The 12,637-nt window shown below is 39.4% G+C and overlaps 1 long non-coding RNA gene across 1 annotated transcript in view; it reads left to right on the forward strand.

The window, feature by feature from the left end:
• The window catches only part of LOC118355358 (uncharacterized), a 169,724-nt gene that overhangs the window by 122,370 nt on the left and 34,717 nt on the right, over positions 1-12,637 (forward strand). The gene's annotated exons all lie outside the window — the stretch shown is intronic.

Genomic DNA, 12,637 nt, shown 5'->3' on the forward strand with positions numbered 1-12,637 from the left:
AGGGAGGAAAGAATGGATTATAACTGAGGGATTAGACAACAATTGTGACTGGCTTGTCAACAGAAAAAGTGACAAGATGTTAAAGTGTTTCAATGATTTAGTGTGTGATAAAGTAGGTTTTCTCTTAGTAGACTTATTGCTTAACTTGACTTCTTGGCCAGTCCCTCTAACAGATGTGAAATGACAGATTGAAGCAAAGCCACTAATATATTTTTTAAAGAGCAAACATGAGATATTAGGTTTTAAAAGTGGCTCAAGTTACAGGAATGTAAGATGATGCAGCCACTTTGGAAAACAGTGTGGGAGGTCTTCAAAAGGTTAATCATAGTTACCATATGGCCCAGCAATTCCACTCCTAGATATGTATCCAAGAAAAATGAAAGCACATCCACATAAAAACTTGTACATGAATGCTCATAGCATCATTTATAATGCCAAAAAGGGGAAGCAACCTAAATATCTATCGACTGTGAATGGATAAAAAGTGACCTTCAAATACAATGGAATATTATTTGGTAATAAAAAATGAAGTATTGATACATGCTACAACGTGAATGCATCTTAAAAACATGCTAAAGGAAAACAATTCATAAAAGATTATAGGTGATTCCATTTATATGGAATGTCCAAAGTAAGCAAATCTGTAGGGACAGAAAACAAATTGGGGATTGCCTGAGACTGGGGAGAGAAGGGGAGTTTGGGGAGGGACTGCTAACTTGTACAGAGCTTCTTTATGGGATGATGAAAATCTTTGAAAGTTGATCTGGTGATGGTTGCACTACTCTTTGGATATACTATAAATCATCAAATTGTACACTTTAAATGGGTAGACTGTATGATATATGAATCATATCTCAATAAGCTGTTAAACAATCATTTTGAAAGCCTCAAGCCTTGTGTTAAAAGGACTTTCTCCTTAGGTGCTATTACCTCTCACAGGTCAGAGATAAGGACTGAGATTGAACTTTCAGTATCTAAAAAACCCTCCAGCTTCTACTTCTTTCCCAGCAGGAAAACTGGGTTGAGTCGAATTTGGGGTAGAAATGTTTTAGCTACTTTGTCATCAGGTTTTTTGTTTCATTTTGCAGAGCATACCATGCTTACCATGAATCAATAGCTGTTTACATTTAATATCTTGCAAGCCAAACTAGCTCTTAGGAGACCATACTAGCTTCTGGTATTTTCATGCCCCCTCTCCCCCACCATGTCTCCAAAGTTAAGGCCATCACACTAAGGATTTCAGGAACATTCAGTCTTATATATATCCTGAAATTCTGGTCTTGCTATGGTTACTTTAGGAGGTCAAATATGACTGCTGTTCCTACTGTTGTTAAAGTCTCAGTTATTTGTCATTTATTTGCACCCAGAGCTTCCCTAATTTTGTGTGTATCCTCTCATTTGATGCTTACAATAGTACACTGCACAACGCCACAGAAAATGGACACAACGTCTGAGGCATCAGGTCAATGAGGCATTTCATTATCGTAGCGTGGGGTTCAGAGCCTTTCCAAGGTGACATAGCTGGTAAACAGTGAAGCAGAATGTAGCCTTTGGCCCACTGGGCTCAGAAAATGTAGTAGGTGTGACTCTGGATTGAAAGTTAGTAGAGAAAGTTGGTTAGTATAGTGAAGGAGACCATGACAATATAACATAGACATCAAGCATCAGGGCTCTAGATGCAAATACTAGTTGTATCAGTTAATTTTGTGGACTCTGATCCATTAGTTATGCTCTTTGGCCTCACTTTTGTTGGCTGTAAGAGCCAAATGTTAATTTTATGTTTTTGAGGTTTTATTTTATTTTATTTTATTTTTTTATTTATTTTTTTTGTTTTTGAGGTTTTAAATGAGATAATCATTCCAAAGACATCAGTACAATGTCAGGTACACTCATCAGCTATCAACAAGTAGCAACTCTTAAGGTGTCTATGAGTTTAGGACTTTATAAGGCAATTATACTACTGATTTTGTCCACACTTTAGAAGCAACAGTCAAATGGCGGGACAATCCAATTATTCTGTTTTAGTGATAGAGTTGGATCTCTCTGTCATTGGTGGATTAGTGAAGAGTCAGTCATTGATATTTTACATGCCTAAATTAGCTACAAAACATCAGTGCATTGATCTCAAGTGTATGTGTACTTGTAAGTTCCCTGACCCTTGAGCATGGAGTACTGTGTTTAAGAATACATGAACTATGCTTTATGGAGCTGGAGGACTAGAGCTTATTTTGTCTATAGTTGTGAGCAGGCATGGAATGTTTAGTTATTCCAATTCCCCTGCACAAAACACTTGAATTTGAGAAAAAGAGAAAAACATATTTGAGAAACAACCTATATATGTACTTAAAAATATGTGTGTGTGTGTGTGTGTGTGTGTGTGTGTGTGTATATATATATCACCAAAAAAAAAAAAAAAAGAACCCAACAAAAACAAGTTGCAGAACAGGGTGATTTACATGATAAAATCAGAGTAAAGATGGCAGGGTCAGGGGAAAGGATGTGACTATGTCATTGTATCTTCTCACCTAATGCAAAATGATTCTGTGGATGAACAATAGCTACCCCTAGAGCAAATGAGAAGTAGGAGGATGTGAACAGCTAGAATGGGAGAAGGACTCTTCACTTCAGGCCATTTTGCACTTGTTGATTTATACTTGTGAATGTATTATTCCAAAAGTTAAACACAATTTTTAAAAATCTCTCCAATGACTTTGAGGTTAGGAAAAGTCAAGGATGCATACACAAATCACTTTCTAATAAACAGTAATTGCTGGACAGAGAAAAAAGGGCATGGTGAAATCATGGTTACACTTAAGGAAAAAATGCAAATGAAGAGACAGTTGTTTTCAATCTCCATATTTATAATTATGAACTAGAGAATAAAAAAATAGAGAACACAAGGAGAAATCCCAGGTGGTGGTGGCTAGCTAAGAAGGGGGAAAGATAGCTGAGCATCCAGGCTCTGTTGCCAGGGAGAAGATCAAGACCTTGAGACCAGGTAAACAGGGACATTCTCAAGGAGAGTCAAGCTCAATTATATTTGCACTAACCATTTTAAACCACAGGATTATTTTCTCATAATTAACAAAGAGCTAAGAGTTCAAAAACACTTTGCTTTAACACACCATCTATGTTGTATAATGTAAGACATAAGGTATGGTTAAATATATGCATGAGATATTTAGTAAAACGTTGAGTTAGTACAAATATATCAAGGAAATTGACTGTTTTGCTTTGAAAAAAAAATAAGGCTTATCTGAAATTGGAAAAAACATTCAAAGCCGGAAAGACTGTATCATCTCCACATGCCCTGCAGTACAGCAAACCACTTTTCTATTATTGTATGGCTGATTTAAAGGTTGATTATTTACAAACGTAATTTAGAACAATTTCATTACTTGGATTCATCTGAGGGAGGAATAATCTGCAAATTTTAAGCTCCTTGAGGTCAAGATGATGTCTTATTTATCTTTTACTCCATTACATAATAGATCCTAAATAACATTTTTAAGAATGAATTGAGGATGACAAACTCAGCTATGCCTGTTTGTTTTTCAAATTAATTTAGGGCTAACAAACTAGGACTAGCTCTGCCTGAGTGAGCCAGGGGAGTGGAGAGGTGAGTGGGTTGATGTTATTTAGGATCCCATGAGGAACACTTTCCCCTTTTCCTTTCAGAAGGGAGATTAATCCAAGGATAATAAACCATCCAGTCTGAGACATCTTGTGTTATAGGGTGAATTTAAAAAAAAAAAAAAAAAAAAAAAAAAGGAGGAGGCAGCAGAGTTTTACGTTGACTTGAGTTTCCTCCCCAGACTGTCAGATTACTTGCATGTACAGGAAGGAAAAGAAGTGAATCACTGAATGGTTTGAGCACTCAGGCTCCTCTGCCTTTAGAGATTGCTTTTCAGATAAAAGAGAATATTGCACAGCAAACAAAGAATGTGAATGTAAGTCATAGCTCTGCTCCTTCCAACTGCTGTGGGCCTTGGACAATTCATTTTACTTTTAGTAAAAAAAAAAGCTTTAGTTTTCCCCATTGGTAAAATGGGGAGAGGGGGAGGGCAGATGTGACATGGCTGATTTTGACAACCCAGACCACTAACACCCTTTGTAGATTCTAAAAAATATATTTAGGATATTACATCAGACTACTGAATACCTTCTTATTTTTAATCCCCACACTGTGATGGTTTATCCATGGATTTTTGTCAATTCATACCACATGGGTTTAACTAGATGGCTTTGCCCTATCTAGAATTTGGCAAATCATGTTGTTCTGAGTTACACGCTGGGTATGCCTCCCCTAGGCTCTGGTCCACTTGACCCCTACCTCTGCGGTGTCAGCCTCAAACTTCCCAAACTTCTTGACAACCTTTTGCTCTCTGGTTTAGTGTTTTCTACTGAATTAACAACTCAACTTTGGTACTGCAACAAGACAATTTCTAGCTCTAAAATTTTACGATTCTTAGTGAAATGGCTCCTTGTGAAAGGAAATATTTTTTAAGTCTCTTTATTCAGAAATAAATGCACTTATCCCTAAAATTATACTGAACACAATCAAATTTTTAGTGATTCAGAGGCATCCGGGATCTTTCAGTGACTTATAGTCATTATTATGCATATCAATTTTCATTGTACGCCAGCATGAAGGCATTTTGATTATTGGAGTTTACTGCAAATTGGCCTACATCCCTGTTATAAATGGATCCCACTGTTGTTAGCTAGCATTTTATATAGCCTTTGTATACTTAGGACTGTTCTGGGAAAAAAAAGAACTATTCCATACTGCCTGTTCTTGCCTTGAATTTTTGTACTGACTCTTTTATCAATTCCTATAGACAGTTCACCTCTTATTTTTTAATTGCTTATGTATGCTCGTATAGTTTTTGCTAATTTCATCTCTACACTCAGATTTTTTCTTCATCATTTAGTTAATATTCATCTATTTTAATCTACTGATATCCATGGAGTAAGCCAAATGAATTGAGAACATGACACATAGGAGTGCACATGCATTTCTTAATCATGCAGAGAGTAAATTAAATATTGTCTCTCTAGACTTTTATACTCTGTACATTTAATAAAAAAAATAGATGTTCTCAGTTTATTTGAAACAAACTATAAATATACACATTATGAGACAATGATGGCTCTAGATGTAAGTAGAGGAGAGTCACTTTATTGTGTTAAAAGACAATAGAAATTTTACCTTTCCCCAAACATCTCCCCTACAAATCTATCAGATGCCAGGTGTTCCCACCCTAGACCTACTTGCTTTGTTAAAGTACTATACTCAAAACATCTCTATTTTATGCAGACTCACTCCTTAGGGAATAGGGCACATTTACATATAACCCAAATGAACACATTTTTGCAAATATTTTTTGCCAGGTTAGTTAGCTACCTCCTAAGTGAGAGGGCAGGTTAAGTCTGAAGGAAAAGTAAAGAAGATGGAAGACCAGTATACCCTGAGGTGAAATTAGAGAGAAAAGACACAGGGAGCTATTTAAATTATGAAATACAGAGTAACAAAAGTTGCTCGTCATAGTTTTACTCAGGCTGTAGGATAGTTGTTTGGGTTTTATGCAAGAAACAGAAACAGAAGATTGGACTGAAAAATTGGTACATATGATGATAGTCTGGGGATGAGGAAATGAAGCAGTGGGCTGTGCCAACAGGTCAAGGCGAGCTGGAGTCCAAGGAGAGGCTTAGAATGCAGAATGATCACAAGTAAACCAATGGAAGGGGACAGCAGAGAGATCTGGCTTGTGAAGTTTCACACCTTTATTGGTGGCAGGGTTCGGCCGCTGACTTGCTGGGGGCTGCCCAGCTAGGGGACTGGGGCAGGGTGCCCGGGCTTCACCTGGCAGACAGTGACAGAGACTTCCAAGGCCATGCATAGGGCTGTAGCTACCCCAGCTAGAATGTCTGGGTGCACATCACACTGCAACCCCGGAAACATCATTCCACACGCAAACTATCTAAATTTTTCTAAGCCCCGTCCAATCACTTGGGCATCTAAGCCCCGCTCCTTGGATTAGCTCTCTTCTTTGCAAACAACGTGCCTCATTAAGATCCTTACGGGAACTGCCGGGAGGACTTGCGAGCCTCCCCTTTTGTAGGTCTTAGCAAACACAGCTTAAAGTGGCATTTTCATACCCACACTCCAGCCGTCCTTTCTGCTGATGGAAACTTTTGTGGCAGCGTGCAAATAGCTCCGCAAGTGATTTCAGGGTGGATGTGTAATGTCTGCCGCGCTGCCACAGGGGGATTTCTCTCCGTGTCAGTCCCCACGAACATCAAGCGGTGCCTAGTGGCAGCCAGGCTGGCTCTCACCGCGTCCCCCGTTTGTGCTGATGCTCCGATAGGGTTTTGGTGTCAGCGTCTGGATCGCGCAAGGATAACGGGGGAGCTATCTGATCCATCACCTTCTCCTGGGTTCCTGAAAGGGCAAGCAGCAATTTTGGTTTGGCGAGTGGAGGATGTGGAGCATTTGGTGAGAGAGAGCCCTTGGCTAGGGGAGAAATTGCAGGGAGCTTATCCTGTGTCCCAGCTGGCTCACGTGGGTAGACTTCAGAGTGAGTGCGCTTTGGGAGAAGGAGGGCGCAGCCCAGAATAAAATCACATCCTGGGGCAGAAAGAGGAGAGACAAAACCTTATGAGAAGGATACCGAATTAAGAAAGATACATGATGGGCAGCCCGGGTGGCTCAGCGGTTTAGCGCCGCCTTCAGCCCTGGGTGTGATCCTGGAGACCCGGGATCGAGTCCCATGTCGGGCTCCCTGCATGGGGCCTGCTTCTCCCTCTGCCTGTGTCTCTGCCTCTCTCTCTCTCTCTCTATATATATATATATATATAGAATAAATAAATAAATCTTTAAAAAAAAGATACATGAAAAAGATTCCGAATACATACTTCAATATAAAGTACAACCTTAGTGGCAATTTAAGTGCGACCGTGTTGCCTCCAGAATACATTTCAAGTTAGTGGTGGGTTGCACTGATTTTTACAAATAGTTTTAGTTCTCAAGAAAGTGGTAGCCAAAATGAATTTGGAAAGCCAGAGTGGGATATTTGCCGCCACTGGATATTTGCTAAACCCATTTCTTGCTTTCTTTCCTGAGCTCTATCTACCTTAGTTGCATTTCTCTGGTTCCCACATGTTGCCATGTGACTGACTTGTAGTAAATGAAATAGAAACATAGTAACAGGTGCCACCCTACCAGGCAAGCGCCCAGCTACCTCCATCAAGAGATGCTCAATGCTTTTGCTTCTTCTGATTGGCTGGAAAAGGGGTCATTTTCCATCGTTTCTCCAGCCTTGGAAGCCACAATTTGAAAGGTGACGCCCATCTCTGGGGATCATCACCTGGAATAGAGGTGCCCACTAATTAGGAATCCCCAGTTTGGGCTTTGTGTAAACAAGAAATGAGTTTTTACTGGGTTTGAACCTTTATGCATTTTGGTTTGTTCCAGCAGTTTAACAAATCCAGCCTTAACTAATGCAAATAATCCTCAAAACTTTTCATGTGGAAGGTCACTCATTTTTCTTCCAGTTTTGGCTCTATCAGAGCTAACCACAGACACTAAATCTTGGATAACATACAGCTACACCATCATGGTGCCAAATAAGATTTGACCAAATAAGAAGACACTAAGAACATATCAATGAAATATTTTTCTTTGCTGACATATGCAAACTGACTTGAGTTCATAATGAATTGCATCTAAGGCTATGAATCTCTAGGCTACAGTGATGTGAACATTTGGTAACCATCTATATAATGCCAGTAAGTTTTTTTAGGACTCTGCATCTCTCAGGGGAATGTACCTTATTCCTTAACATGGAGCTCCATAAGAATGAGGGAAAAAATTGCTTTTGAAATAGTTCTGTCTATTAATCCAGACTTGTTCTTAACATATTGTAGAGGGAAGCTCCTTCTGGTGTCCAGCTGCTCTGGCTTCTGCCAGCTTGCAATCTTAGCCACTCAGGTGATACATATAGGGCGGACAGTGCTTCCCTTGGAAATCTGTGCTAGGAGGCAAGTGACTGTATTTGAACACTTCACAGAGACAATGGAGAATCATCTCTACAGTGGCCATATATACTTTGGTACATTGGAAAAAACAAGAAATGGGCTTGGCAAGCAAGGGCCCATGGAAACAATGTTTGAAATGATGGCTGGAACAAGGAAATCCTGAGAAGAGCCAGTGGCCACCTCAGAAACTCAAAGTAAGCGAAGAAGTGAAGAATTGAGGAAAAGGATTTTCCATGAAGGTTCTTGTCTAGCTTTAGACAAGAGCACAGACTGTTAGGCCCGTGATGAAACATCCAAGATTTGGGGCCCAGGAAGTAAACTTTCGGTGGGGGGCGGGGCGGGGGGCGGGGGGAGATGTGGCTGTGGTGTCATGATCCTTGACTCCTAAGCAAGTGGCTTTCTCTCATCTTCATAGTCAAGGAGATCTCATAGAGTTAGGACCATTCTCCCTTTCAGTGCTTTGTCTGTAGTCTGGCTTCAAAAATCTTGGCTCCTCAAAGTACCATTAAAGCATGGCAATGTTCCATATATTAAAAAAAAAAAAGCCGATACCAACTCAAAGGAAGAAAGCATAAAAATTAAGAATGGAAACAAGCATCTCCATACATTCCTGATGCCATAAAAAATGCAGAGTACCTGCAGACTCGAATGTACTGGGCTTTTCTGGTTTTGTGCCCTGAGATAATTGGCCCAAGGGCTGTTCCCTTGGAAGATGTGTTCACCTTTTGAGCCTTTCAGACCCCACAGGACACTACCCACTCATCTATGGCTTTCACAGGCAGGTGAAGAGAAAGGGCCCACTTAAACATGCTTATGGAAAGCCCTTTCTCATTTGTAGAGGCTTCTTTATTCTAAGTGTAAATTGCAAGACTGTTTACTAATTTTCATGAGTTCCTATGCATTGAGTCACTTAAAAATGATTAACTTCCTAACTTTTTTAAAAAAAATCAGAACCTATGTTCCAGGAAAAAAATATATCTCAGTTATGAAATGTTGGCTAAAGTTTCCATTGTAGACCAGGATGTGATCATTTTTTCACAAATATTTCTTTGATATATATATAAACATATAATTTCTATTTGATGGATATTATATGCATTGAGCTTATCAACTAAATAATTCTATTCCTCTATGTCAATGACTTACTTTGTTTTCTATTTCTTTATTGAACCTTTAAGTTCCTATTTGCTAAGATTCAGCAATGCGTTATGTGCTTCCACTAAAACAAAAATATTTTGGTTCTCTTATTAGATTGGGGGTCACATTCTTACCCATTTATTTCCTCTGTCTATTTTCTATCACTGGGACCTTGGGGCATGGGCTTCCACATTATCATGTTTGTTGACACTCCACCCCACTCAAGCGTCCCCTACTGCCAAGGCCACCCCTACCCAGGCTCAGGATTTAGGGGAAGAAACACTTTGTAAAAAGATTTTATTTATTTATTTATTTGGGGGTGGGCAGAAGGAGGAGAGAGAAGATCTCAAGCAGAGTCTGCACTGAGCACAGAGCCCCATATGGGCTCTATCTCAGGACATTGAGATTGTGACCTGAGCTGAAATCAAGAGTTGGATGCTTAACCCACTGAGACACCTCCTCCCTGAAAATCATTCGGGCTGGTGTTGCTCTTTCTCTCATTCAGCCAATCTCTCTCCAGAATACTCATTTTGATCCACCACCATCCAGAGCTTACTTCTGGCCCCAAATGAGAGGGTTCTGGCTCAGTTCTCTCCACTTAGACTTTAGAGGAGCTGAAGGCCCCACTTATAAACTCTAGGTCTCTCTCAGAGACACATATTCAGAAGTTATCCTGATGATGGAGGGCAGAGGGTCACATTTATTCTGACTTTCCTCAGTTCCACTTTCTGCCTTAGTGCTGCACCCTTCCTTTGGAAAGACTCTACCATTTGATAACCTTACCATCTACAGCACTGGAATTATGCCCTGTTATTAGCATGATGGTTATCCTGGATGAGGAATGGATCATTTCACTCTTCTTCTCTTCAGGCTTCTACCCTGCCATCATTCAGAGTATCTTTTACAGACAGTTCTTTAAGTCATAAAGGCAAATATCTCACCTTAATGGAACTTACTAAGAAAAAACTTTATAGTGATGACTGTGGCTTTTCAGGGTCTTCTGAATATGTAGTCCATCGGTAAGCTTAAATTTCTCTTTGTTCTAATAAAGAAAACAGCGATTCTCTGGGCAGAGGGTTACTGAAATTGTTCTCAGCTTTATGTGTGTGTGTGTGTGTGTGTGTGTGTGTATGAGCATGCATGTGTGTGTGTATGTGTGTATGCTTAAAACAGTACAGAACCTCTTTGCTTATGTCATGCAGGGATGAAAAATTCTTTTCCTGATCATAATATTACTCCAGAATGTCATTTGATAATACAGAAAGTTCATAAGCCATTAGGATAATGATTCCTAACATTACTTGTCAGTAAAATATGGAAATCATTTCTTGTTACCCATTTGTACTAATTTTATCTTACATTTATTTAGTCAGCAGCAAAGACATTCAGAGGTGATTGTTTCTCACTGATTAATTCTCAGATCTAACAGTTAGATCACCAGATGATATACAGTAATATTTTCTTAACAGTGCACTTTTGCAGAAATAAAGATTTACCTTAGCTGATTCATTGAGGTGGTCTCATAAATGTGAGAGAAATGGCCCCACATTTTGCCACTGGCCTGTTCATGCTTATCCTTGGAAACTCAGAGACATGGCCAGAGTGTCCTATGAATAAAGGAAGCTTCGGTGAGTGTCCCTTATAACTTACTCACTCACTCACTTCCCATGGTGCTCTTCTCCTGACCCTGCCTCTGGTCCCTTTCACTATTCACTCTGGGCTCAGAATTTAGCTATGACTCCAGATGCCCCCACAGTAGTATCTGAATCACTGCCCAGTGTCTTAGGTTGCAGATCCCCCATCATCCTTTCTCCTGAGTATCTAGTCAATTAGGTCAGTCCCTCTGCCTCATTTACTCACAGTTCTTCTAGCCAGATATTGTAAACTAATTTGAGTTGATAGATGGTGGTTTCTGCAAAGTGTCACCCTTCTCAATAGTATTTGCATTTTGATGAGCTTCAGCAGAGCAAATCCTGGGATTATGGTAAGCATTAGTGACTGGTGTGAATGTTTGTGTGTGGAGAAGCAGACAATGAAGGGAAGGAGACAGGAATTTAGAGTGTCTTTTACAAATCTCTCAATCTCTACATTTATTTCCTTCTTGAAAAGCTTAGACTTTCCCATTGGTGGTGTTTTCAGGCACTAAAAATCTCATCATCTTAATGGGGTGTTTTTTTCCTTTGGTGATGATAACAGTAATAATAATTGCACCATAATGATTTTTAACGTTACACAGTTCTTAAGCATCATTATCTCATTTTATTTACTTTGTCCACATAGCAACAGCAAAAGATGAAAATCTACCCCAGTGCTGATAGTTGAAAGGTTTTTGAGATGGGAGCCCATGAATAAGAATGCAACCCTATTCACTCACAAATATAAAGAAACTTTTTTTTTTTATCTTGATAGAGGAAAAAAAGCAATATTAAAAACTGGCGCACTGCAGGGACTCTCATCTACTTTATAAAAGCTATAACTTCCTACTCAAGGCTGACCTCTACATAACCACACTTAGCCATGCAAAGAAGGCACTTTCCCTTTTCCCAGGAGAAAAGGTGCAGTTTTAAAAATAGAGAGATGATAGACAATGGGAGAAAAATCACACAGTCATCCTTTTCTGTCTTCTCTTTTTCTCTAACAGTATAAATGTCGGAAAAAGAAAAAAAAAGAACCCAAACTTTTACAAGGAAGAATTCACAATTCTCAGGCAAACATCTCCAGTAAGACAGACACTCTGTCTCATTGTAAGCAAGAGTGGCACCCTTAGGAGATAAGAATTGGATAGGATTATGCAGAAGATGGAAGGCCAGGAGAGGAGCATTTAAACATATTAGGTAATCCTAAACCCATGTCATTAGGATCAAGATCAGGCTCTGTTTCTTAAGCAGAGAAAGGACCTGCTTTGGTGGATCCCAAGTGGCGAGCCACAGTGCTGTGACATTGATCCCATACATAACACTTTAGATGCCTTTCCCAGAAGACAGGCAGACAACCTATCTGTAAGTAGATAAGGGGATATTTAGCATGTTTTTTTCCTAACTCTTACAAGGGACAAAGCTAAGTATTTACTTACCTTAATGCTCGGCTGGAGTAAATATGCTTAATACATAATTATAACACTAAACTGTCAATTAAACATGACAAAGATTTCTCGGTTGGAATTGTGTTGGAACACAAGGTAATCCCAACTGTCACTGAGCAACCGTGTGAAACTTGCCTTCCAAACAAGGTTTTCCCTCCAACGTCTCTCATGTGTTACAGTGAAATTCCAAGGGGCTTTATCAGTTAATTGGAAGGCAAATACTGACAGTAGCTTCGTGCACAATACTTAAAATTTAACTGTAATAACACCAAAGCAAAAAAAAAAAAAAATGTTTGTTGAAATTGAGTTCAGAGTGAAATGTGACTATGACTCATTCCTGATGGACCATAAGGAAAAATGTCACATGGAGGAAAACAG

The sequence above is a fragment of the Canis lupus genome, chromosome 7, assembly GCF_003254725.2.
Source record: "Canis lupus dingo isolate Sandy chromosome 7, ASM325472v2, whole genome shotgun sequence".
NCBI classification, from domain to species: domain Eukaryota; kingdom Metazoa; phylum Chordata; class Mammalia; order Carnivora; family Canidae; genus Canis; species Canis lupus.